Source organism: Ranitomeya variabilis, chromosome 4 (assembly GCF_051348905.1).
Source record: "Ranitomeya variabilis isolate aRanVar5 chromosome 4, aRanVar5.hap1, whole genome shotgun sequence".
In the NCBI taxonomy this organism is placed as follows: domain Eukaryota; kingdom Metazoa; phylum Chordata; class Amphibia; order Anura; family Dendrobatidae; genus Ranitomeya; species Ranitomeya variabilis.
In genome coordinates this window covers 764,061,501-764,086,886 of record NC_135235.1, presented here as the reverse complement: position 1 = coordinate 764,086,886, position 25,386 = coordinate 764,061,501, and the positions used below count along the sequence as shown (strand labels likewise).

General features: G+C 42.2%; 1 long non-coding RNA gene across 1 annotated transcript in view; it reads right to left on the bottom strand.

Moving 5' to 3' along the window:
- Positions 1–663: 663 nt before the first annotated feature.
- The window catches only part of LOC143766906 (uncharacterized), a 41,587-nt gene continuing 16,864 nt past the window's right edge, over positions 664–25,386 (bottom strand). Inside the window, exon 2 of the long non-coding RNA XR_013213660.1 lies at positions 664–1,745. This is a non-coding gene — a long non-coding RNA (uncharacterized LOC143766906). The remainder of the gene's footprint in view (positions 1,746–25,386) is intronic.

The window sequence follows — 25,386 nt, the reverse complement described above, 5'->3', positions numbered from 1 at the left end:
CTTGCGACCCTTTTGGCTATTTGCCATGAAACACTTGATTCTTCGGTGATCACGCTTCAAAAGTTTGGCAATTTCAACACTGCTGCATCCCTCTGCAAGACATCTCACAATTTTGTACTTTTCAGAGCCCGTCAAATCATCTTCTGACCCATTTTGCCAAAGGAAAGGAAGTTGCCTAATAATTAAGCACACCTTATATAGGGTTTTGATGTCATTAGCCAACACCCCTCCTCATTTACAGAGATGCACATCACCTGATTTACTTAATTGGTAGTTGGCTCTCAAGTCTGAACAGCTTGGAGTAGGACATGTATAAAAAGGATCATGTGATAAAAATACAACTTGCCAAATAATTCTGCACGCAGTATAATGTTCCTACAGTACCTCCATCTCACCACACACAGTATAATCTCATAGTACCGCCATACCCCCACACACACTATAATGTTCTCATAGTACCGCCATACCCACACATAGTATAATGTTCCTACAGTACCTCCATCCCACCACACACAGTATAATCTTCTCATAGTACCACTGTCGTAGCTGTTTTCATTCTGACCCAATGTCAGTACGCCAGATCACCAGTGAGGCCAAATCAGGTAGTTACGCCCGTCATTTTACAAGCGCGCTTGGAGACAAAAAGACACCTCACACATATCCTGTGAGCAAGTCACTTTTATCTGATGTAATGCAGCAAAAGGCAGTATTTTATACCATTTACAACAAATGTAACACACAATGTAATTCATGTAGCCCCCACCATCACCCAGGGTCATACTGACCTTTATTCCTCACAACGTACCAAAAACATGTTGTGACTGATTATTGAGAACATACATGATAAGAAGTGTAGTCTCCTTGAAGGGGAGACCATCAGACTACTGCGTTAACAGATTCTAGTAATTCTAGCAATTAAAGGCAACCTATTAACCCTTCCATAACAATTTCCCCTTTTGTAAATGGTATAACCTCTGCCACAGGGTCAGCTGATGTCCACAAAGGAGCTACTGTACTGTCTCATGGGTCTAGTACCCACAAGGGGGCTTTCTACCTGCTTCGCCCATCCACCCTCAGTGTGGACACTCACCTCCACCATCAGCAGTGGCCATACGGGGCCTATGATATAATACAGAAGGTTCAGCCTCAGGTAATACATATATTAGCGCTTTTATGGCTACATAAAACAATAAGCAAAGCAACAAAATTTGCATACAAGTCTGTCAAGTCAAGTAAAAAATAATCCATCCCTCTAAGCCGCTAAGCCAATCGGCTGGATTTAAAAAGGAGTCTCTATATTGTATTAGTCTTATTAAGAGCCTTAAGGAACCAAGAAAATCTGAGTCCAAGTCTCATTGGGTATGCTGTGTGGTGTTAATACCTTCCTTGGCTCCTGGGGTAAGGCAAAGTACAGCATAGTGCTTGCAGATACTGGGCTGTGTATACAGATCCAACAGTCCAGCAGTTTTTGTCCTTGTCAACATTTAAAAGTGTATTCAGTGTCTCTGTAAGGTGCAAACATCCTACGACTGCCAGCAAGGTGATTAAAACAAGTCTTTCTGCTGGTGAAATCTTTTTTGCAGTGACTGGCATGGATCCAGGTGGGCATTCCCTCAAGTGAATGTGGTCAGCTGGACTTTACAACGGGCCGTCAAACCGTGGATATAGGCTCCTTCTCACGTGTCTGTGTATGACCACCCAATCACCTGGATTCAGCTGATGCACGTCTGCCCTGGCATTAGGATCTGGAATGGATGCAAACACATGTTTATGCACCACATTAAGTCTATTCTGCAAGGCCTGGACATGGGCTGTCTCTGGCAAACTACTAAACAGGACTTCGAAAGGGGACAAGCCTGTCTTTATATTTGGAGTGTGTCTGGCTAGAAAGAGTGCAAGAGACAAGCACTCTACCCCGCTCTTTCCTGTGTCTGCTATGGCCTCTGAATTTTCAGTTTAAGTGTCCCATTTAGTCTCCACTTTCCCACTACTTTGTTGTCTATATGGTGCAGGATATGCTTGCTGTACTCCCAGGGCCTGCATGACTTCCCTCATTATTTCTCCCGTGAAGTGTGGGTCCCTATCGCTCTCTATGGTTTCTGGGACACCATACCTGCAGATCAGTTCTTTCATCAGTTTGTCTGCAGTCGCTTTAGCATTTGCACATTTTACCAGATAGGCTTCCAGCCAACCAGAGAAGAGATCTACACATATTAGGACATTTTTCACACACTCCTACCTTGGGTAGCTGTATGTAGCCAGTCTGCAGTCTCTGAAATGGGTAGAGAGGCCTGAGTGTCGCTTTCTTAAAGATGTTTACTGTTTTACCAGGGTTGTGCTGTGCACAGATGAGGCATGACCGTACGAGCTTTGCTGCTGCGTAACTGAAACCAGGAGCGATCCGGAAGGCATCTACCATGGACACATGTGACATTTTGAGGTGTGAGTGGGGCCAGGTGTTGCTTGCGCCATTATTAGGAACAGGGACCTTGGTATATACAATTTATCCTTATTCTCCCAAAACTCCTTTTGAGTTCAGCTCAGCTCCCATTCTCCCCGTGTTCCTTCTCTGTTTGGGCAGCTGGAGGGATTTCAGGACATCTAGGCTCAGTGTGGCTGGAATACGCTGACTCCCCACCACCATCCACTGCTCCCTAGGCCGCCTTGCTGCTACTTTAGCAGCCTCGTCCGCCCTTCTGTTGCCCTCTACCTCCACAAAGTCACCGTTCATGTGTGCTGCTACCTTGACGATGCCAACCTGGACTGGTAACGTCAATGCCTCCACTAATTGTTTCACCAGCTCTGCATTTTTAATGGGCTTACCGGCTGATGTAAGAAACATTCTGCTTCTCCAGACAGGGCGATAATCATGGGATATTCCCCATGTATAATTCGAATCTGTATAAATATTAGCGACTTTACCTGCAGCAGCTCTACACGCCTCAGTGAGTGCCTTCAACTCTGCCTCCTGCACCAACATGTGAGGAGGGAGTGGTTCAGCTCAGATTACCTCATGTGAGGATACTACTGCATATCCAGTGTAGAATCGCCCATCCTGGTGGTATCTGGAGCCATCTACAAAAATAAAAACCTCAACATATGCATTAGGAACAGGTTTTTCATGAACATATATAAAACCCACTGTCTCCTAACTCATCAGTTCCTATGCAGTCACGTTCGTGCGTCATGTCAACATACCAGAGTACTCTTTTTTTTCCCCTAATGCTGTCACCAATTCCCCCTTTTCTGAATCCACAGGCAGATGAGTGGCTGGATTCAGAACATTATGTCTTTTGAGGGTGACGTATTCAGGAATTAGTATTAGAGCACATTAGAGTCGGATCTGTCTATCCATAGACAGGTGTTTTGGTTGAACTTGTACGAGTATGGCATTAATGTCATGTGGGGAACAAATTGTCAAACGAAAAAGTCAGTGTGAGCTCACATGCCTAGCTGTAATACAGCAGCTCTTACAACACGGACACAGGTAGGAGACCCTCTAATCACTGGGTCTAATTGTGCTGAGTAGTAAGCTATTGGTATTCTGTTTCTCTCCATGCTGTTGTGTCAGTACTGCGGTAGCATGTCCATCCCTGCTCTGTGCAAAATAAGAAAAATGGTTGATCATAGTTTGGAATGCCTAAGGCCGGGGCTTGACACAATGAGCAGCTTCAGAGAACAGAAGGAATCAATTGCTTCTTGAGTAAGATTGTAGGGGTCTGATGACAACCTGTCTTAGAGTGGTTGCATCATTTGTAAAGCAGACCTTATCCAAGGCCTACAGTAGGTCATCAAACCTAGGAAAATGCGTAGATGCTGGTGTGACCTGGGTAAAGGGAGATTTTGTATTGCCTGTTTTCTGTCTTCAGTCAGGTGTCTTGTACATTCAGCAATACAATGTCCTAAAAATGTCACCTTTTGCTTGCAATACTGTAATTTGTCACGTGAGACCTTGCAACCCTTCTCTGCCAAAAAACACAGCAAGGAAACTGTAGCTTCCTTGCAGGACGTCTGGTCCGGGCAGCAGAGCAAGAGGTCATCCACGTACTGCAATAGTACAGTCTGTGGATGAGGTTGTTGCCACTGCTCAAGAATCCCTGCCATCGCTGTTGAGTAGATGGTTGGGGAGTTCTTTCCCCCTTTTGGGAGGACCGTGCAACTGTATTGTTTTACCTTCGTGAGTAAAAGAGAAAAGATACTGACAGTCAGAGTGCAGGGGTACAGAGAAGAATGCATTTGCCAAATTAATGACTGTGAAACATTTTGTGACCGTACGGTGTGTGTATTAGGGACAATTGAGATCACACTCACTGTAACATCATTAATGGCCTGTAAGTCCTGAACTATTCTGTGTCAGCGGAACCCTTGGGTCCTTTTTCTTCTTAATGGGATACAAAGGGGTGTTGCAGGGGGAAGATCTCTGCACTAGAACCCCTGCCTTAACGTACTCTTTAATATCCCTGCTCAGGGCCATTGATTTGACTAGACTTAAGGGGTATTGCTTTAATCGGAGAGTAGTGGTTCCTTCTTTTAATTTAATCACGACAGGGGGAATGGGCAGCCGACCCACATCAGATTTTTCCCCTTGCCCAAACGGTGTCTGGTACCTGGCTCTTTTCCCTGTCCTCAGATATTCTGGTGTCAGGTGTTACTTTCACTACTCTTGCCATATACACCAGTTCTGCAATATTACACAAGTGTTTATATAAGTCACACATTAATATCCAAATATTATTTATACCCGTATTTGATTGGGTAGAGTACCCCTTAAAGAACTAAGTTTGGTTCACAAAATATGTTACCAAAAGGAAATTATATATATAAAAATATATATATAATTACGAAATGTGCGGAGTCATAAAATGGGAGAGCACAATACCATAGGCCACAGCAAAGCACAAGCTTATTTTGAGAAGGTAGCAGCTCTATATAAATCCATAACTAACAGTTCCAAATATAAAAAGAAGGGATTTGAAAAATACCAAATATCAATACCAGTTGCTTGCAATAAGGTATAAGAAGTGGAAAGGACAAATAAACAGTGACTATGGTTTGAGCCAATATAACGAATGGCTAAAAAACTATATATCATATGAAGACAACCTAGAAATACACGGTAACTATACCATCTTGTTTAAGGAAACTACTAAACTGGTAAATGAATGGAATTAAGTGTAACTATAATTGGGCATGATTTACCTGTGGTATAATGTGCACGTGGAAGACCCTGGCGTCCCTCTGCCCCAAGTGTTTATATGAAAGGGGACTTGTGACCGTAATACCCTCAGGAGAGTACTGTATGGCGGCCTAGCCAGCACTCAACTCTGCTCCCAGCAAATTCATAGGGGAATTGTCACTAACAATAAGTTTGTAAGCACCTCTTGGCTGTCTCGTGATTCTAGTCTTATTTGTTTAGTCATAGGGGCTTCAGTCGCTTGTCCTTCTACACTCACGCACTCCACAGTCTCGTCAGTAATCATGTCTGGCGTTATCAAGTCTTTGTGTACCACAGTCCCGGCTGCTCCAGTGTCAATCAAGAATTCTGTATCTTTCCCTCCCGGCATCGGTATGGTGGTCATCAAGGAAGGACCAGGTCCGGAGGGGACAAAAACAGGGCACACATTTGTCACTGGGTTGTCAGTTTCCTAGTCTGAAGGTGGTGGTAAATTGGTCTGAGTGTCCATTTTCTCCACAATTTCAGCACTTTACTGTTTCTAAGTCCTTACTACGTCTCTACTGTTTTCCTTGTAGTCCAGCATACATGACACGTCGTCTCATTGTCCTAGTTTGTTCAACTCCTTTAGCAACCTTCAGGTCTTTTGGATCTACATTTCTCCATTCAGGTCTGGCTCTCTGTATTTGCGTCTCGTAAGTCTTTGGTCATACCGTCAATGAATGTATTTACCAATACTTTAACATCAAGTGGGTTTACTGGACTGTACCCCATGTCTTCCCATTTCAGCTGTAACCGTCCAAAGTACATCTCTACACTCTCTCCTTTTGTCACATCTGTAAAAGTCTTAATTTGCATCCTAGTACGTCACCTGCTTTTGTGCTCACTAACTCCCTAGGCCTGCCCAGGTGCACTTATACGTCCATCATATTGTCTTTATCTGAAAAATGGGAAACGTTGGTTCTCAGGGTCAGCCAATTGTTTTTGCGTAGCTAGCTAGTCAGAGAGCCTCCAGTGATAATTCTCCTGTATCTGTTTTACCCTACCTGATGTGGTTGGTTCTCTGGAGGTGGGGGCTACTGTTATGATCCTAATGGCAGAGGATCTCAGGAGTACCAGCTAAGTCTGCAAACACAAAAAACCAGCTCATAGGGAAGTGGTAACTAGGCTGACCGTATACCTGATCCTAACACAAACAACTAGCAGCAGCCGGGGAACGTACCTACGTTGGTTCTAGACGTCTCGCGCCAGCCGGAGAACTAACTAACCCTTTCAGAGAAAATAAGACCTCTCTTGCCTCAAGAGGAAAGACCCCAAAGTTAATACAAGCCCCCCACAAATAATAACGGTGAGGTAAGAAGAAATGACAAACGTAAGAATGAACTAGATTTAGCAAAGAGAGGCCCACTGACTAATAGCAGAAAATAGAAAGATGACTTATACGGTCAGCAAAAAACCCTACAAAATATCCACGCTGAATATCCAAGAACCCCCGCACCGACTAACAGTGTGGGGGGAGAATAACAGCCCCCCTTGAGCTTCCAGCAAAATCAGGAATCACATTTGAAACAAAGCTGGAACAAAATAAGGAAAATACAAATGCACAAAAATAAGAAAGCAGGACTTAGCTTATCTTGCAAAATCAGGAGACCAGGAGACAGGAGAAAAGAGACATGGTCTGATAACAACGATTCCAGGCACAATACAGAGTCTCCAGGAAGTTTATATAGGCACACCCAAGGCCAAACGAATCAGGTGGGTGCCAACCTGGGGAAAGACACTCCAAGTGCCATACCGCTAATGACCACAAGAGGGAGCAAAGAAATATAGTTCACAACAGTACCCCCCCTTTAAGGAGGGGTCACCGAACCCTCACCAAGACCACCAGGGCGATCAGGATGAGCAACGTGAAAGGCACGAACCAAATCGGCCGCATGAACATCAGAGGCGACCACCCAGGAATTGTCCTCTTGACCATAGCCCTTCCATTTGACCAGATACTGAAGCCTCCGTCTAGAGAGACGAGAGTCCAAGATCTTCTCCACCACATACTCCAACTCGCCCTCAACCAACACCGGAGCAGGAGGCTCAGCAGCAGGAACCATAGGCACCACGTACCGCCGTAACAAAGACCTATGGAACACATTGTGAATGGCAAACGACACCGGAAGATCCAAATGAAACGACACCGGATTAAGGACTTCCAAAATTTTATAAGGACCAATAAAGCGAGGCTTAAACTTAGGAGAGGAAACCTTCAGAGGGACATACCGAGAAGACAACCAAACCAAATCCCCAACACGAAGTCGGGGACCCACACCGCGGCGGCGGTTGGCAAAGCACTGAGCCTTCTCCTGTGACAACTTCAAGTTGTCCACCACAAGATTCCAAATCCGCTGCAACCTATCCACCACGGAATCCACCCCAGGACAGTCAGACGGTTCAACATGACCCGAGGAAAACCTCGGATGAAAACCAGAGTTGCAGAAAACTGGCGAAACCAAAGTAGCGGAACTTGCCCTATTATTAAGGGCAAACTCAGCCAATGGCAGGAAGGTCACCCAATCATCCTGATCCGCAGAAACAAAACATCTCAAATAAGCCTCCAGCGTCTGATTAGTTCGCTCCGTTTGGCCATTAGTCTGAGGATGAAAGGCAGATGAAAATGACAAATCGATGCCCATCCTAGCACAAAAGGATCGCCAGAATCTGGACACAAACTGGGATCCTCTGTCAGACACGATATTCTCAGGAATGCCGTGCAAACGAACCACATTCTGAAAGAACAAAGGAACCAAATCGGAAGAGGAAGGCAACTTAGGCAAGGGCACCAAATGGACCATCTTGGAAAAACGATCACAGACCACCCAGATGACAGACATTCCTTGAGACACCGGAAGATCTGAAATGAAATCCATGGAAATGTGCGTCCAAGGCCTCTTCGGGACGGGCAAGGGCAAAAGTAACCCGCTGGCACGAGAACAGCAAGCCTTAGCCCGAGCACAAATCCCACAGGACTGCACAAAAGATCGCACATCCCGCGACAGGGACGGCCACCAAAAGGACCTAGCCACCAAATCTCTGGTACCAAAAATCCCAGGATGCCCTGCCAACACTGAGGAATGAACCTCGGAAATAACTCTACTGGTCCATTTATCAGGAACAAACAGTCTGTCAGGTGGGCAAGAGTCAGGTCTACCAGCCTGAAATCTCTGCAACACACGTCGCAAATCAGGAGAAATGGCCGACAAGATTACTCCCTCTTTAAGAATACCCGCTGGCTCTGAGACTCCAGGAGAGTCAGGCACAAAGCTCCTAGAAAGAGCATCAGCCTTCACATTCTTTGAACCAGGCAGGTACGAGACCACAAAGTCAAAACAGGAGAAAAACAACGACCAACGAGCCTGTCTAGGATTCAGGCGCTTAGCGGACTCGAGGTACATCAGATTTTTGTGATCAGTCAAGAGCCCACCACACGATGCTTAGCTCCCTCGAGCCAATGACGCCACTCCTCAAATGCCCACTTCATAGCCAACAACTCCCGATTACCAACATCATAGTTCCGCTCAGCAGGCGAAAACTTCCTAGAAAAAAAAGCACATGGTCTCATAACAGAGCAACCAGAGCCTTTCTGCGACAAAACAGCCCCTGCACCGATCTCAGAAGCGTCTACTTCAACCTGAAAGGGAAGTGAGACATCAGGCTGGCACAAAACAGGCGCCGAAGTAAACCGGCGCTTCAACTCCCGGAAGGCCTCCACGGCCGCAGGAGCCCAATTAGCAACATCAGAACCTTTCTTGGTCATATCCGTCAAAGGTTTTACAACGCTAGAAAAATTAGCAATAAAACGACGGTAGAAATTAGCAAAACCCAAGAACTTCTGAAGACTCTTAACGGACGTGGGTTGAGTCCAATCATGAATAGCTCGGACCTTGACTGGGTCCATCTCCACAGTAGAAGGGGCGAAAATAAAACCCAAAAAGGAAACCTTCTGCACTCCAAAGAGACACTTTGAGCCCTTCACAAACAAAGCATTATCACGCAAAACCTGAAACACCATCCTGACCTGCTTTACATGAGAATCCCAATCATCAGAGAAAACCAGAATATCATCCAGATAAACAATCATAAATTTATCCAGATACTTCCGGAAAATGTCATGCATAAAGGACTGAAACACTGAGGGGGCATTAGAAAGCCCAAAAGGCATCACCAAGTACTCAAAATGACCTTCGGGCGTATTGAATGCAGTTTTCCATTCATCTCCCTGCTTAATGCGCACAAGGTTGTACGCACCGCGAAGATCTATCTTGGTGAACCACTTGGCACCCTTAATCCGGGCAAACAAGTCCGACAATAGTGGCAAAGGATACTGAAATTTGACAGTGATTTTATTCAAAAGCCGATAGTCTATACACGGTCTCAAAGACCCGTCTTTCTTGGCCACAAAAAAGAATCCCGCACCAAGAGGGGAAGAGGATGGACGAATATGTCCCTTCTCCAAAGACTCCTTAATATAAGCACGCATCGCGGCATGCTCAGGTACAGACAGATTAAATAATCGTCCCTTAGGAAATTTACTACCAGGAATCAAATCTATAGCGCAGTCACAGTCCCTATGAGGAGGAAGGGCACTGGACCTGGACTCACTGAATACATCCTGATAGTCCAGCAAATACTCAGGGACTTCAGAAGGAGTAGAAGAAGCAATAGACACCGACGAGGAATCGCAATGAATTCCCTGACAACCCCAACTTAAAACGGACATTGCCTTCCAATCCAAAACTGGATTATGGATCTGTAACCATGGCAGACCCAGAATGACCAAATCCTGCATTTTATGCAAAACAAGAAAACGAATCACCTCCCGATGTTCAGGAGACATGCACATGGTCACTTGTGTCCAATACTGCGGCTTATTCTCCGCCAATGGCGTAGCATCAATTCCTCTAAGAGGAATAGGATTTTCTAAAGGCTCTAGGACAAAACCACAGCGCTTGGCAAACGATAAATCCATAAGACTCAGGGCAGCACCTGAATCCACAAATGCCATAACAGGGTAGGAAGATAATGAGCAAATCAAAGTCACAGACAAAATGAACTTAGGCTGCAAATTACCAATGGCGACAGGACTAACAACCTTTGATGGCCGTTTAGAGCATGCCGAGATAACATGTGTAGAATCACCACAGTAAAAACACAACCCATTCTGATGCCTATGATTTTGCCGTTCGGTTCTAGTCAGGATTCTATCACATTGCATTGAGTCAGGCGTCTGTTCAGACAACACCGCCAGAGGATTAGCAGTTTTGCGCTCCCGCAAACGCCGATTAACCTGGATGGCCAGAGCCATAGAATCTTTCAGACTTGTAGGAATGGGAATACCCACCATCACATTCTTAATGGCTTCAGAAAGGCCATTTCTAAAATTTGCGGCCAGAGCACACTCATTCCATTGAGTAAGCACGGACCATTTCCGAAATTTTTGGCAGTACACCTCTGCTTCATCCTGGCCCTGAGAGATAGCCAGCAATGCTTTTTCTGCCTGTATTTCAAGATTGGGCTCCTCATAAAGCAATCCAAGCGCCAGAAAAAACGCATCAATATTTGCCAATGCCGGATCTCCTGGCGCCAATGAGAAAGCCCAATCCTGAGGGTCGCCACGCAAGAAGGAGATAACAATTTTAACTTGTTGAGCTGAGTCTCTAGACGAACGAGGTCTCAAAGATAGAAACAATTTACAATTATTCCTAAAATTCCCAAATTTAAATCGATCTCCAGAGAACAGCTCAGGAATAGGTATCAGGTTCTGACATAGGACTGCTAATAACAAAATCCTGAATGCCCTGCACACGTGCAGCAAGCTGATCCACACTAGTAATCAGAGTCTGAACATTCATGTCTGCAGCAGAGCTTCAAGCCACTCAGAGATAAAGGGGAGGAAGAAAAAAAAAAAAAAAAAAAAAAATCAAGACTTTTCTTATAATCCCGCTTCAGCAATGCACTTATTAAAGGGCCTGGAATACTGTTATGATCCTAATGGCAGAGGATCTCAGGAGTACCAGCTAAGTCTGCAAACACAAAAAACCAGCTCATAGGGAAGTGGAAACTAGGCTGACCGTATACCTGATCCTAACACAAACAACTAGCAGCAGCCGGGTAACGTACCTACGTTGGTTCTAGACGTCTCGCGCCAGCCGGAGAACTAACTAACCCTTTCAGAGAAAATAAGACCTCTCTTGCCTCAAGAGGAAAGACCCCAAAGTTAATACAAGCCCCCCACAAATAATAACGATGAGGTAAGAAGAAATGACAAACGTAAGAATGAACTAGATTTAGCAAAGAGAGGCCCACTGACTAATAGCAGAAAATAGAAAGATGACTTATACGGTCAGCAAAAAACCCTACAAAATATCCACGCTGAATATCCAAGAACCCCCGCACCGACTAACGGTGTGGGGGGAGAATAACAGCCCCCCTTGAGCTTCCAGCAAAATCAGGAATCACATTTGAAACAAAGCTGGAACAAAATAAGGAAAATACAAATGCACAAAAATAAGAAAGCAGGACTTAGCTTATCTTGCAAAATCAGGAGACCAGGAGACAGGAGAAAACAGACATGGTCTGATAACAACGATTCCAGGCACAATACAGAGTCTCCAGGAAGTTTATATAGGCACACCCAAGGCCAAACGAATCAGGTGGGTGCCAACCTGGGGAAAGACACTCCAAGTACCATACCGATAATGACCACAAGAGGGAGCAAAGAAATATAGTTCACAACAGGCTACTAGATGACCGGTTGGGGGTGACTAGACATGCTGGTCTACAGCTCCCTCCCAAAAGGATTACTGTCAGCCTTCTCCCAAAAGTTAATGTCCCCACTATCCACCAACCACAATCCTGTGTCAGCTTCTTATGTCACTACATGTGATCTTGTCTGGACAGGATTCAGTGCAATTCTCTTAGGTTGGGTTGCAGCACAGATCATACAAGTATTTCTCCTGTCTGGGTTTGTCTGACCACAGTGTTTAGAAATCCATCTGTCTTGTCTGGGTCTCTGGTTATTCAAAGGTATAACGGTAGCAGTAATGTGTCAGTCATAGTCAGACTTTTAAGCATCAAAACATTTATAATACACCTTACTTTCGTTCTGCTGCACTCTCTCAGACGCCATTTATTCACTTGCTATTTTCCTCCTTTGTCTGTGCCTTTTTGAACATCCAAACATCCACTCACTGGCATTTTTGCCTTTTTCAATCTCGGTTCTCACTTCTTTCACTGCTTCCTTTTTCCAATCTATACAGCGGTTTTTGGATCCCATTGGGGGCCCTGACTGCACACAGAATAAGTTGCCCATGGCTTCAACTTATCCGCTCAACAACACCGAGCAGGTTCCCTACCTACCACTCGGTAACTCAGCTGGCTACCACAGCTCCATGGACGGCAAGGTTACACCACCTAATGCCGTAGACTGACTGTAGCAGGTTACTCCGTACACTACATCAGCCGTGCAGTTGGCTACCTCCTCTGCTGATCCTCAATTCGCTATATATCAATCACTCAACTTGAAGCAGGTGAATGTTTTTCCAATCTTTCAATCACTTACAAGTTTTCCTCTAAAATAGGCACAGTTCTTTTTCACTATCAATTTCCAAACTTACAATATTGTACTATTGTTTAAACACAAATCTCTCAGCGTGTACCAAACCAAGGACAGAGAAACTTAGAATGCAGCTACATGCCCCCCCTTCCTCTGGCCCACAGCACCGAGGGGAGAAATTAAAAGCAATTAGCGCAGGGGCTCGACTCACCCCTCCCATCAGGTACACAGCACTGAGATAAGAGCCTGGTGCCTTAGGCTACTTTCACACTAGCGTCGTGCTCGGCCCGTCGCCGTGCGTCGGGCCGAGGTTACCAACGCTAGCGTCTCCACCGCACAACGGGGGCAGCGGATGCATTTTTCCAGCGCATCCGCTGCCCCATTGTGAGGTGCAGGGAGGTGGGGGCGGAGTTCCGGACGCGCATGCGCGGTCGGAAATGGCGGACCGTTGGCACAAAAAAACGTTACATGTAGCGTTTTTTAGTGCCGACGGTCCGCCACTGCACGACGCATCCGTCGCACGATGGGTGCGCCGTGTGGCAATCCGTCGCAATGTGTCGCTTAATGTTAGTCAATGGTGGAAAAACACATCCTGCAAGCACTTTTGCAGGATGCGTTTTTTCTGCAAAATGACGCATTGTGACGGATTGCAGTTAACGCTAGTGTGAAAGTAGCCTTACACACACAGAAACAGAATGCAGCAGTTTACAAAACATTCATCCTCTCGGAATTAAAAACAATTTCTCTATACAGGTAAATCACTGCACAACTTGAACAAGCTGATTCTGACTGCGTCCGGCCAAACCACATATAGACACATATAGAAACCTATCCAATGTCAAACCATATACAACACAGGTCTCACTGAATCTCAGATGCAAATCAAATGTACATTAAAAATATTCACAACTCATTCATCCGGACCCTCAACAACAGTTAGATAAGTAATGATACTTTTGTGATCATTCATTCATACGTGCTCATTCAGGGATTGTTAATGTTTTTTTCTTTCCCTTTCACTTTTCAGTTGATTTTTACAAGAAGAAAATCCCTTAACATCCATCACTCCACCTAATTCAGCTCAAACTAAGTTGAATAATGTCTTCTGTCACATACAGAGACCACACCTAACGGAACCCCTCATCAATCAGGGATTTATCTATTTATCCTCATTTACTTTGGTCCTGCCAATAAAGCTTCTTTGAATCTTGAATCTACATTCTGATATCATCACTAATATATACCTGACAGGGGCCCATACATTCTGATATCATCGCTAATATACACCTGACAGGGGCCCATACATTCTGATATCATCACTAATATATACCTGACAGGGGCCCATACATTCTGATATCATCACTAATATATATACCTGACAGGGGCCCATACATTCTGATATCATCACTAATATATACCTGACAGGAGCCCATACATTCTGATATCATCACTAATATATACCTGACAGGGGCCCATGCATTCTGATATCATCATCACTAATATATACCTGACAGGAGCCCATACATTCTGATATCATCACTAATATATACCTGACAGGGGCCCATGCATTCTGATACCATCACTAATATATACCTGACAGGGGCCCATACATTCTGATACCATCACTAATATATACCTGACAGGGGCTCATACATTCTGATACCATCACTAATATATACCTGACAGGAGCCCATACATTCTGATATCATCACTAATATATACCTGACAGGGGCCCATGCATTCTGATACCATCACTAATATATACCTGACAGGAGCCCATACATTCTGATATCATCACTAATATATACCTGACAGGGGCCCATACATTCTGATATCATCACTAATATATACCTGACAGGGGCCCATACATTCTGATATCATCGCTAATATACACCTGACAGGGGCCCATACATTCTGATATCATCAGTAATATATACCTGACAGGGGCCCATACATTCTGATATCATCACTAATATATACCTGACAGGGGCCCATACATTCTGATATCATCACTAATATATACCTGACAGGGGCCCATACATTCTGATATCATCAGTAATATATACCTGACAGGGGCCCATACATTCTGATATCATCACTAATATATACCTGACAGGAGCCCGTACATTCTGATACCATCACTAATATATACCTGACAGGAGCCCATACATTCTGATATCATCACTAATATATACCTGACAGGGGCCCATACATTCTGATATCATCACTAATATATACCTGACAGGAGCCCGTACATTCTGATACCATCACTAATATATACCTGACAGGAGCCCATACATTCTGATATCATCACTAATATATACCTGACAGGGGCCCATACATTCTGATATCATCACTAATATATACCTGACAGGGGCCCATACATTCTGATATCATCACTAATATATACCTGACAGGGGCCCATACATTCTGATATCATCAGTAATATATACCTGACAGGGGCCCATACATTCTGATATCATCACTAATATATACCTGACAGGAGCCCGTACATTCTGATACCATCACTAATATATACCTGACAGGAGCCCATACATTCTGATATCATCACTAATATATACCTGACAGGGGCCCATACATTCTGATATCATCACTAATATATACCTGACAGGAGCCCATACATTCTGATATCATCACTAATATATACCTGACAGGAGCCCATACATTCTGATATCATCACTAATATATACCTGACAGGAGCCCATACATTCTGATATCATCACTAATATATACCTGACAGGAGCCCATACATTCTGATATCATCACTAATATATACCTGACAGGAGCCCATACATTCTGATATCATCACTAATATATACCTGACAGGGGCCCATACATTCTGATATCATCACTACTATATACCTGACAGGGGCCCATACATTCTGATATCATCACTAATATATACCTGACAGGGGCCCATACATTCTGATATCATCACTGATATATACCTGACAGGAGCCCATACATTCTGATATCATCACTAATATATACCTGACAGGAGCCCATACATTCTGATATCATCACTAATATATACCTGACAGGGGCCCATACATTCTGATATCATCACTAATATATACCTGACAGGGGCCCATACATTCTGATATCATCACTAATATATACCTGACAGGGGCCCATACATTCTGATATCATCACTAATATATACCTGACAGGGGCCCATACATTCTGATACCATCACTAATATATACCTGACAGGAGCTCATACATTCTGATATCATCACTAATATATACCTGACAGGAGCCCATACATTCTGATATCATCACTAATATATACCTGACAGGGGCCCATACATTCTGATATCATCACTAATATATACCTGACAGGAGCCCATACATTCTGATATCATCACTAATATATACCTGACAGGAGCCCATACATTCTGATATCATCACTAATATATACCTGACAGGAGCCCATACATTCTGATATCATCACTAATATATACCTGACAGGAGCCCATACATTCTGATATCATCACTAATATATACCTGACAGGAGCCCATACATTCTGATATCATCACTAATATATACCTGACAGGGGCCCATACATTCTGATATCATCACTAATATATACCTGACAGGGGCCCATACATTCTGATATCATCACTAATATATATACCTGACAGGAGCCCATACATTCTGATATCATCACTAATATATACCTGACAGGGGCCCATACATTCTGATATCATCACTAATATATATACCTGACAGGGGCCCATACATTCTGATATCATCACTAATATATACCTGACAGGAGCCCATACATTCTGATATCATCACTAATATATACCTGACAGGAGCCCATACATTCTGATACCATCACTAATATATACCTGACAGAGGCCCATACATTCTGATATCATCACTAATATATATACCTGACAGGGGCCCGTACATTCTGATATCATCACTAATATATACCTGACAGGAGCCCATACATTCTGATATCATCACTAATATATACCTGACAGGGGCCCATACATTCTGATACCATCACTAATATATACCTGACAGAGGCCCATACATTCTGATATCATCACTAATATATATACCTGACAGGGGCCCGTACATTCTGATACCATCACTAATATATACCTGACAGAGGCCCATACATTCTGATATCATCACTAATATATACCTGACAGGGGCCCATACATTCTGATATCATCACTAATATATACCTGACAGAGGCCCATACATTCTGATATCATCACTAATATATACCTGACAGGGGCCCATACATTCTGATATCCTCACTAATATATACCTGACAGGAGCCCATACATTCTGATATCATCACTAATATATACCTGACAGGGGCCCATACATTCTGATATCATCACTAATATATACCTGACAGGGGCCCATACATTCTGATATCATCACTAATATATACCTGACAGGGGCCCATACATTCTGATATCATCACTAATATATACCTGACAGAGGCCCATACATTCTGATATCATCACTAATATATACCTGACAGGGGCCCATACATTCTGATATCATCACTAATATATACCTGACAGGAGCCCATACATTCTGATATCATCACTAATATATACCTGACAGGGGCCCATACATTCTGATATCACTAATATATACCTGACAGGGGCCCATACATTCTGATATCATCACTAATATATACCTGACAGGAACCCATACATTCTGATATCATCAGTAATATATGCCTGACAGGGGCCCATACATTCTGATATCATCACTAATATATACCTGACAGGGGCCCATACATTCTGATATCATCACTAATATATACCTGACAGGAACCCATACATTCTGATATCATCACTAATATATACCTGACAGGGGCCCATACATTCTGATATCATCAGTAATATATGCCTGACAGGAGCCCATACATTCTGATATCATCACTAATATATACCTGACAGGGGCCCATACATTCTGATATCATCAGTAATATATGCCTGACAGGAGCCCATACATTCTGATATCATCACTAATATATACCTGACAGGGGCCCATACATTCTGATATCATCACTAATATATACCTGACAGGGGCCCGTACATTCTGATATCATCACTAATATATACCTGACAGGAGCCCGTACATTCTGATATCACTAATATATACCTGACAGGGGCCCATACATTCTGATACCATCACTAATATATATCTGACAGGAGCCCATACATTCTGATATCATCACTAATATATACCTGACAGGAGCCCATACATTCTGATATCATCACTAATATATACCTGACAGGGGCCCGTACATTCTGATACCATCACTAATATATACCTGACAGGAGCCCATATATTCTGATATCATCACTAATATATACCTGACAGGGGCCCATACATTCTGATATCATCACTAATATATACCTGACAGGGGCCCATACATTCTGATATCATCACTAATATATACCTGACAGGGGCCCATACATTCTGATATCATCACTAATATATACCTGACAGGGGCCCATACATTCTGATATCATCACTAATATATACCTGACAGGGGCCCATACATTCTGATATCATCACTAATATATACCTGACAGGGGCCCATACATTCTGATATCATCACTAATATACACATGACAGGGGTCCATACATTCTGATATCATCACTAATATATACCTGACAGGTGCCCATACATTCTGATATCATCACTAATATATACCTGACAGGGGCCCATACATTCTGATATCATCACTAATATACACATGACAGGAGCCCGTACATTCTGATATCATCACTAATATATACCTGACAGGTGCCCATACATTCTGATACCATCACTAATATACACCTGACAGGAGCCCATACATTCTGATATCATCACTAATATATACCTGACAGGGGCCCATACATTCTGATACCATCACTAATATACACCTGACAGGAGCCCATACATTCTGATATCATCACTAATATATACCTGACAGGTGCCCATACATTCTGATACCATCACTAATATACACCTGACAGGAGCCCATACATTCTGATATCATCAATAATATATACCTGACAGGGGCCCATACATTCTGATATCATCACTAATATATACCTGACAGGGACCCATACATTCTGATATCATCAGTAATATACACCTGACAGGGGCCCATACATTCTGATATCATCACTAATATATACCTGACAGGGGCCCATACATTCTGATATCATCACTAATATATACCTGACAGGGACCCATACATTCTGATATCATCAGTAATATACACCTGACAGGGGCCCATACATTCTGATATCATCACTAATATACACCTGACAGGAGCCCATACATTCTGATATCATCACTAATATATACCTGACAGGGGCCCATACATTCTGATATCCTCACTAATATATACCTGACAGGAGCCCATACATTCTGATATCATCACTAATATATACCTGACAGAGGCCCATACATTCTGATATCATCACTAATATATACCTGACAGGGGCCCATACATTCTGATATCATCACTAATATATACCTGACAGGGGCCCATACATTCTGATATCATCACTAATATATACCTGACAGGGGCCCGTACATTCTGATATCATCACTAATATATACCTGACAGGGGCCCATACATTCTAATATCATCACTAATATATACCTGACAGGGGCCCATACATTCTGATATCATCAGTAATATATACCTGACAGGGGCCCATACATTCTGATATCATCACTAATATATACCTGACAGGAGCCCATACATTCTGATATCATCACTAATATATACCTGACAGGAGCCCATACATTCTGATATTATCAGTAATATATACCTGACAGGGGCCCATACATTCTGATATCATCAGTAATATATACCTGACAGGGGCCCATACATTCTGATATCATCACTAATATATACCTGACAGGGGCTCATACATTCTGATATCATCAGTAATATATACCTGACAGGAGCCCATACATTCTGATATCATCACTAATATATACCTGACAGGGGCCCATACATTCTGATATCATCAGTAATATATACCTGACAGGGGCCCATACATTCTGATATCATCACTAATATATACCTGACAGGAGCCCATACATTCTGATATCATCACTAATATATACCTGACAGGAGCCATACATTCTGATACCATCACTAATATATACCTGACAGGAGCCCGTACATTCTGATATCATCACTAATATATACCTGACAGGAGCCCATACATTCTGATATTATCAGTAATATATACCTGACAGGGGCCCATACATTCTGATATCATCAGTAATATATACCTGACAGGGGCCCATACATTCTGATATCATCACTAATATATACCTGACAGGAGCCCATACATTCTAATATCATCACTAATATATACCTGACAGGAGCCCACACATTCTGATATCATCAGTAATATATACCTGACAGGAGCCCATACATTCTGATATCATCAGTAATATATACCTGACAGGGGCCCATACATTCTGAGATCATCACTAATATATACCTGACAGGAGCCCATACATTCTGATATCATCACTAATATATACCTGACAGGAGCCCATACATTCTGATATCATCACTAATATATACCTGACAGGAGCCAACACATTCTGATATCATCACTAATATATACCTGACAGGGGCCCATACATTCTGATATCATCACTAATATATACCTGACAGGAGCCCATACATTCTGATATCATCACTAATATATACCTGACAGGGGCCCATACATTCTGATATCATCACTAATATATACCTGACAGGAGCCCATACATTCTGATATCATCACTAATATATACCTGACAGGAGCCCGTACATTCTGATATTATCAGTAATATATACCTGACAGGGGCCCATACATTCTGATATCATCACTAATATATACCTGACAGGGGCCCATACATTCTGATATCATCACTAATATATACCTGACAGGAGCCCGTACATTCTGATATCATCACTAATATATACCTGACAGGAGCCCGTACATTCTGATATCATCAGTAATATATACCTGACAGGAGCCCATACATTCTGATATCACTAATATATACCTGACAGGGGCCCATACATTCTGATATCACTAATATATACCTGACAGGGGCTCATACATTCTGATATCATCAGAAATATATACCTGACAGGAGCCCATACATTCTGATATCATCACTAATATATACCTGACAGGAGCCCATACATTCTGATATCATCACTAATATATACCTGACAGGGACCCATACATTCTGATATCATCACTAATATACACCTGACAGGAGCCCATACATTCTGATACCATCAGTAATATATACCTGACAGGAGCCCATACATTCTGATATCCTCACTAATATATACCTGACAGGAGCCCATACATTCTGATATCATCAGTAATATATACCTGACAGGGGCCCATACATTCTGATATTATCAGTAATATATACCTGACAGGGGCCCATACATTCTGATATCATCAGTAATATATACCTGACAGGGGCCCATACATTCTGATATCATCAGTAATATACACCTGACAGGAGCCCATACATTCTGATATCATCACTAATATATACCTGACAGGAGCCCATACATACTGATATCATCACTAATATATACCTGACAGGGGCCCATACATTCTGATATCATCACTAATATATACCTGACAGGAGCCCATACATTCTGATATCATCACTAATATATACCTGACAGGAGCCCATACATTCTGATATTATCAGTAATATATACCTGACAGGGGCCCATACATTCTGATATCATCAGTAATATATACCTGACAGGGGCCCATACATTCTGATATCATCACTAATATATACCTGACAGGAGCCCATACATTCTGATATCATCACAAATATATACACGACAGGAGCCCATACATTCTGATATCATCACTAATATATATACCTGACAGAAGCCCATACATTCTGATATCATCACTAATATATACCTGACAGGAGCCCATACATTCTGATATCATCACTAATATATACCTGACAGGGGCCCATACATTCTGATATCATCACTAATATATACCTGACAGGGGCCCATACATTCTGATATCATCACTAATATATACCTGACAGGAGCCCATACATTCTGATATCATCACTAATATATACCTGACAGGAGCCCGTACATTCTGATATTATCAGTAATATATACCTGACAGGGGCCCATACATTCTGATATCATCACTAATATATACCTGACAGGAGCCCATACATTCTGATATCATCACTAATATATACCTGACAGGGGCCCATACATTCTGATATCATCAGTAATATATACCTGACAGGGACCCATACATTCTGATATCATCAGTAATATATACCTGACAGGAACCCATACATTCTGATATCATCAGTAATATATGCCTGACAGAGGCCCATACATTCTGATATCACTAATATATACCTGACAGGGGCCCATACATTCTGATATCACTAATATATACCTGACAGGGGCTCATACATTCTGATATCATCAGAAATATATACCTGACAGGAGCCCATACATTCTGATATCATCACTAATATATACCTGACAGGAGCCCATACATTCTGATATCATCACTAATATATACCTGACAGGAGCCCATACATTCTGATATCATCACTAATATATACCTGACAGGAGCCCGTACATTCTGATACCATCAGTAATATATACCTGACAGGAGCCCATACATTCTGATATCCTCACTAATATATACCTGACAGGAGCCCATACATTCTGATATCATCAGTAATATATACCTGACAGGGGCCCATACATTCTGATATTATCAGTAATATATACCTGACAGGGGCCCATACATTCTGATATCATCACTAATATATACCTGACAGGAGCCCATACATTCTGATATCCTCACTAATATATACCTGACAGGAGCCCATACATTCTGATATCATCAGTAATATATACCTGACAGGGGCCCATACATTCTGATATCATCAGTAATATATACCTGACAGGAGCCCATACATTCTGATATCATCACTAATATATACCTGACAGGGGCTCATACATTCTGATATCATCAGTAATATATACCTGACAGGGGCCCATACATTCTGATATCATCAGTAATATATACCTGACAGGGGCCCATACATTCTGATATCATCACTAATATATACCTGACAGGAGCCCATACATTCTGATATTATCAGTAATATATACCTGACAGGGGTCCGTACATTCTGATATCATCACTAATATATACCTGACAGGGGCCCATACATTCTGATATCATCAGTAATATATACCTGACAGGGGCCCATACATTCTGATATCATCACTAATATATACCTGACAGGAGCCCATACATTCTGATATCATCACTAATATATACCTGACAGGAGCCCATACATTCTGATATCATCACTAATATATACCTGACAGGGGCCCATACATTCTGATACCATCACTAATATATACCTGACAGGAGCCCATACATTCTGATACCATCACTAATATATACCTGACAGGGGCCCATACATTCTGATATCATCACTAATATATACCTGACAGGAGCCCATACATTCTGATATCATCAGTAATATATACCTGACAGGAGCCCATACATTCTGATATCATCACTAATATATACCTGACAGGAGCCCATACATTCTGATATCATCACTAATATATACCTGACAGGGGCCCATACATTCTGATACCATCACTAATATATACCTGACAGGGGCCCATACATTCTGATACCATCACTAATATATACCTGACAGGAGCCCGTACATTCTGATATCATCACTAATATATACCTGACAGGGACCCATACATTCTGATATCATCACTAATATATACCTGACAGGGGCCCATACATTCTGATATCATCACTAATATATACCTGGAAGGGGCCCATACATTCTGATATCATCACTATTATATACCTGACAGGAGCCCATACATTCTGATATGATCACTAATATATACGTGACATGGGTCCATACATTCTGATATGATCACTAATATATACGTGACAGGGGCCCATACATTCTGATGTCATCAGTAATATATACCTGACAGGAGCCCATACATTCTGATATCATCAGTAATATATACCTGACAGGGGCCCGTACATTCTGATATCATCACTAATATATACCTGACAGGAGCCCATACATTCTGATATCATCACTAATATATACCTGACAGGAGCCCATACATTCTGATATCCTCACTAATATATATCTGACAGGAGCCCATACATTCTGATATCATCACTAATATATACCTGACAGGAGCCCATACATTCTGATATCCTCACTAATATATATCTGACAGGAGCCCATACATTCTGATATCATCACTAATATATACCTGACAGGGGCCCATACATTCTGATATCATCACTAATATATACCTGATAGGGGCTCATACATTCTGATATCATCACTAATATATACCTGACAGGAGCCCATACATTCTGATATCATCACTAATATATACCTGACAGGAGCCCATACATTCTGATATCATCAGTAATATATACCTGACAGGAGCCCATACATTCTGATATCATCACTAATATATACCTGACAGGGGCTCATACATTCTGATATCATCAGTAATATATACCTGACAGGGGCCCATACATTCTGATATCATCAGTAATATATACCTGACAGGAGCCCATACATTCTGATATCATCACTAATATATACCTAACAGGAGCCCATACATTCTGATATCATCAGTAATATATACCTGACAGGGGCCCATACATTCTGATATCATCACTAATATATACCTGACAGGGGCCCATACATTCTGATATCATCACTAATATATACCTAACAGGAGCCCATACATTCTGATATCATCAGTAATATATACCTAACAGGAGCCCATACATTCTGATATCATCACTAATATATACCTGACAGGGGCCCATACATTCTGATATCATCACTAATATATACCTGACAGGGGCCCATACATTCTGATATCATCACTAATATATACCTGACAGGGGCCCATACATTCTGATATCATCACTAATATATACCTGACAGGGGCCCATACATTCTGATATCATCAGTAATATATACCTGACAGGAGCCCACACATTCTGATATCATCACTAATATATACCTGACAGGGGCCCATACATTCTGATATCATCACTAATATATACCTGACAGGAGCCCGTACATTCTGATATCATCACTACTATATACCTGACAGGAGCCCATACATTCTGATATCATCACTAATATATACCTGACAGGGGCCCATACATTCTGATATCATCACTAATATATACCTGACAGGAGCCCATACATTCTGATATCATCACTAATATATACCTGACAGGAGCCCATACATTCTGATATCATCACTAATATATACCTGACAGGGGCCCATACATTCTGATATCATCACTAATATATACCTGACTTGGGCCCATACATTCTGATATCATCACTAATATATACCTGACAGGGGCCCATACATTCTGATATCATCACTAATATATACCTGACAGGGGCCCATACATTCTGATATCATCACTAATATATACCTGACAGAGGCCCATACA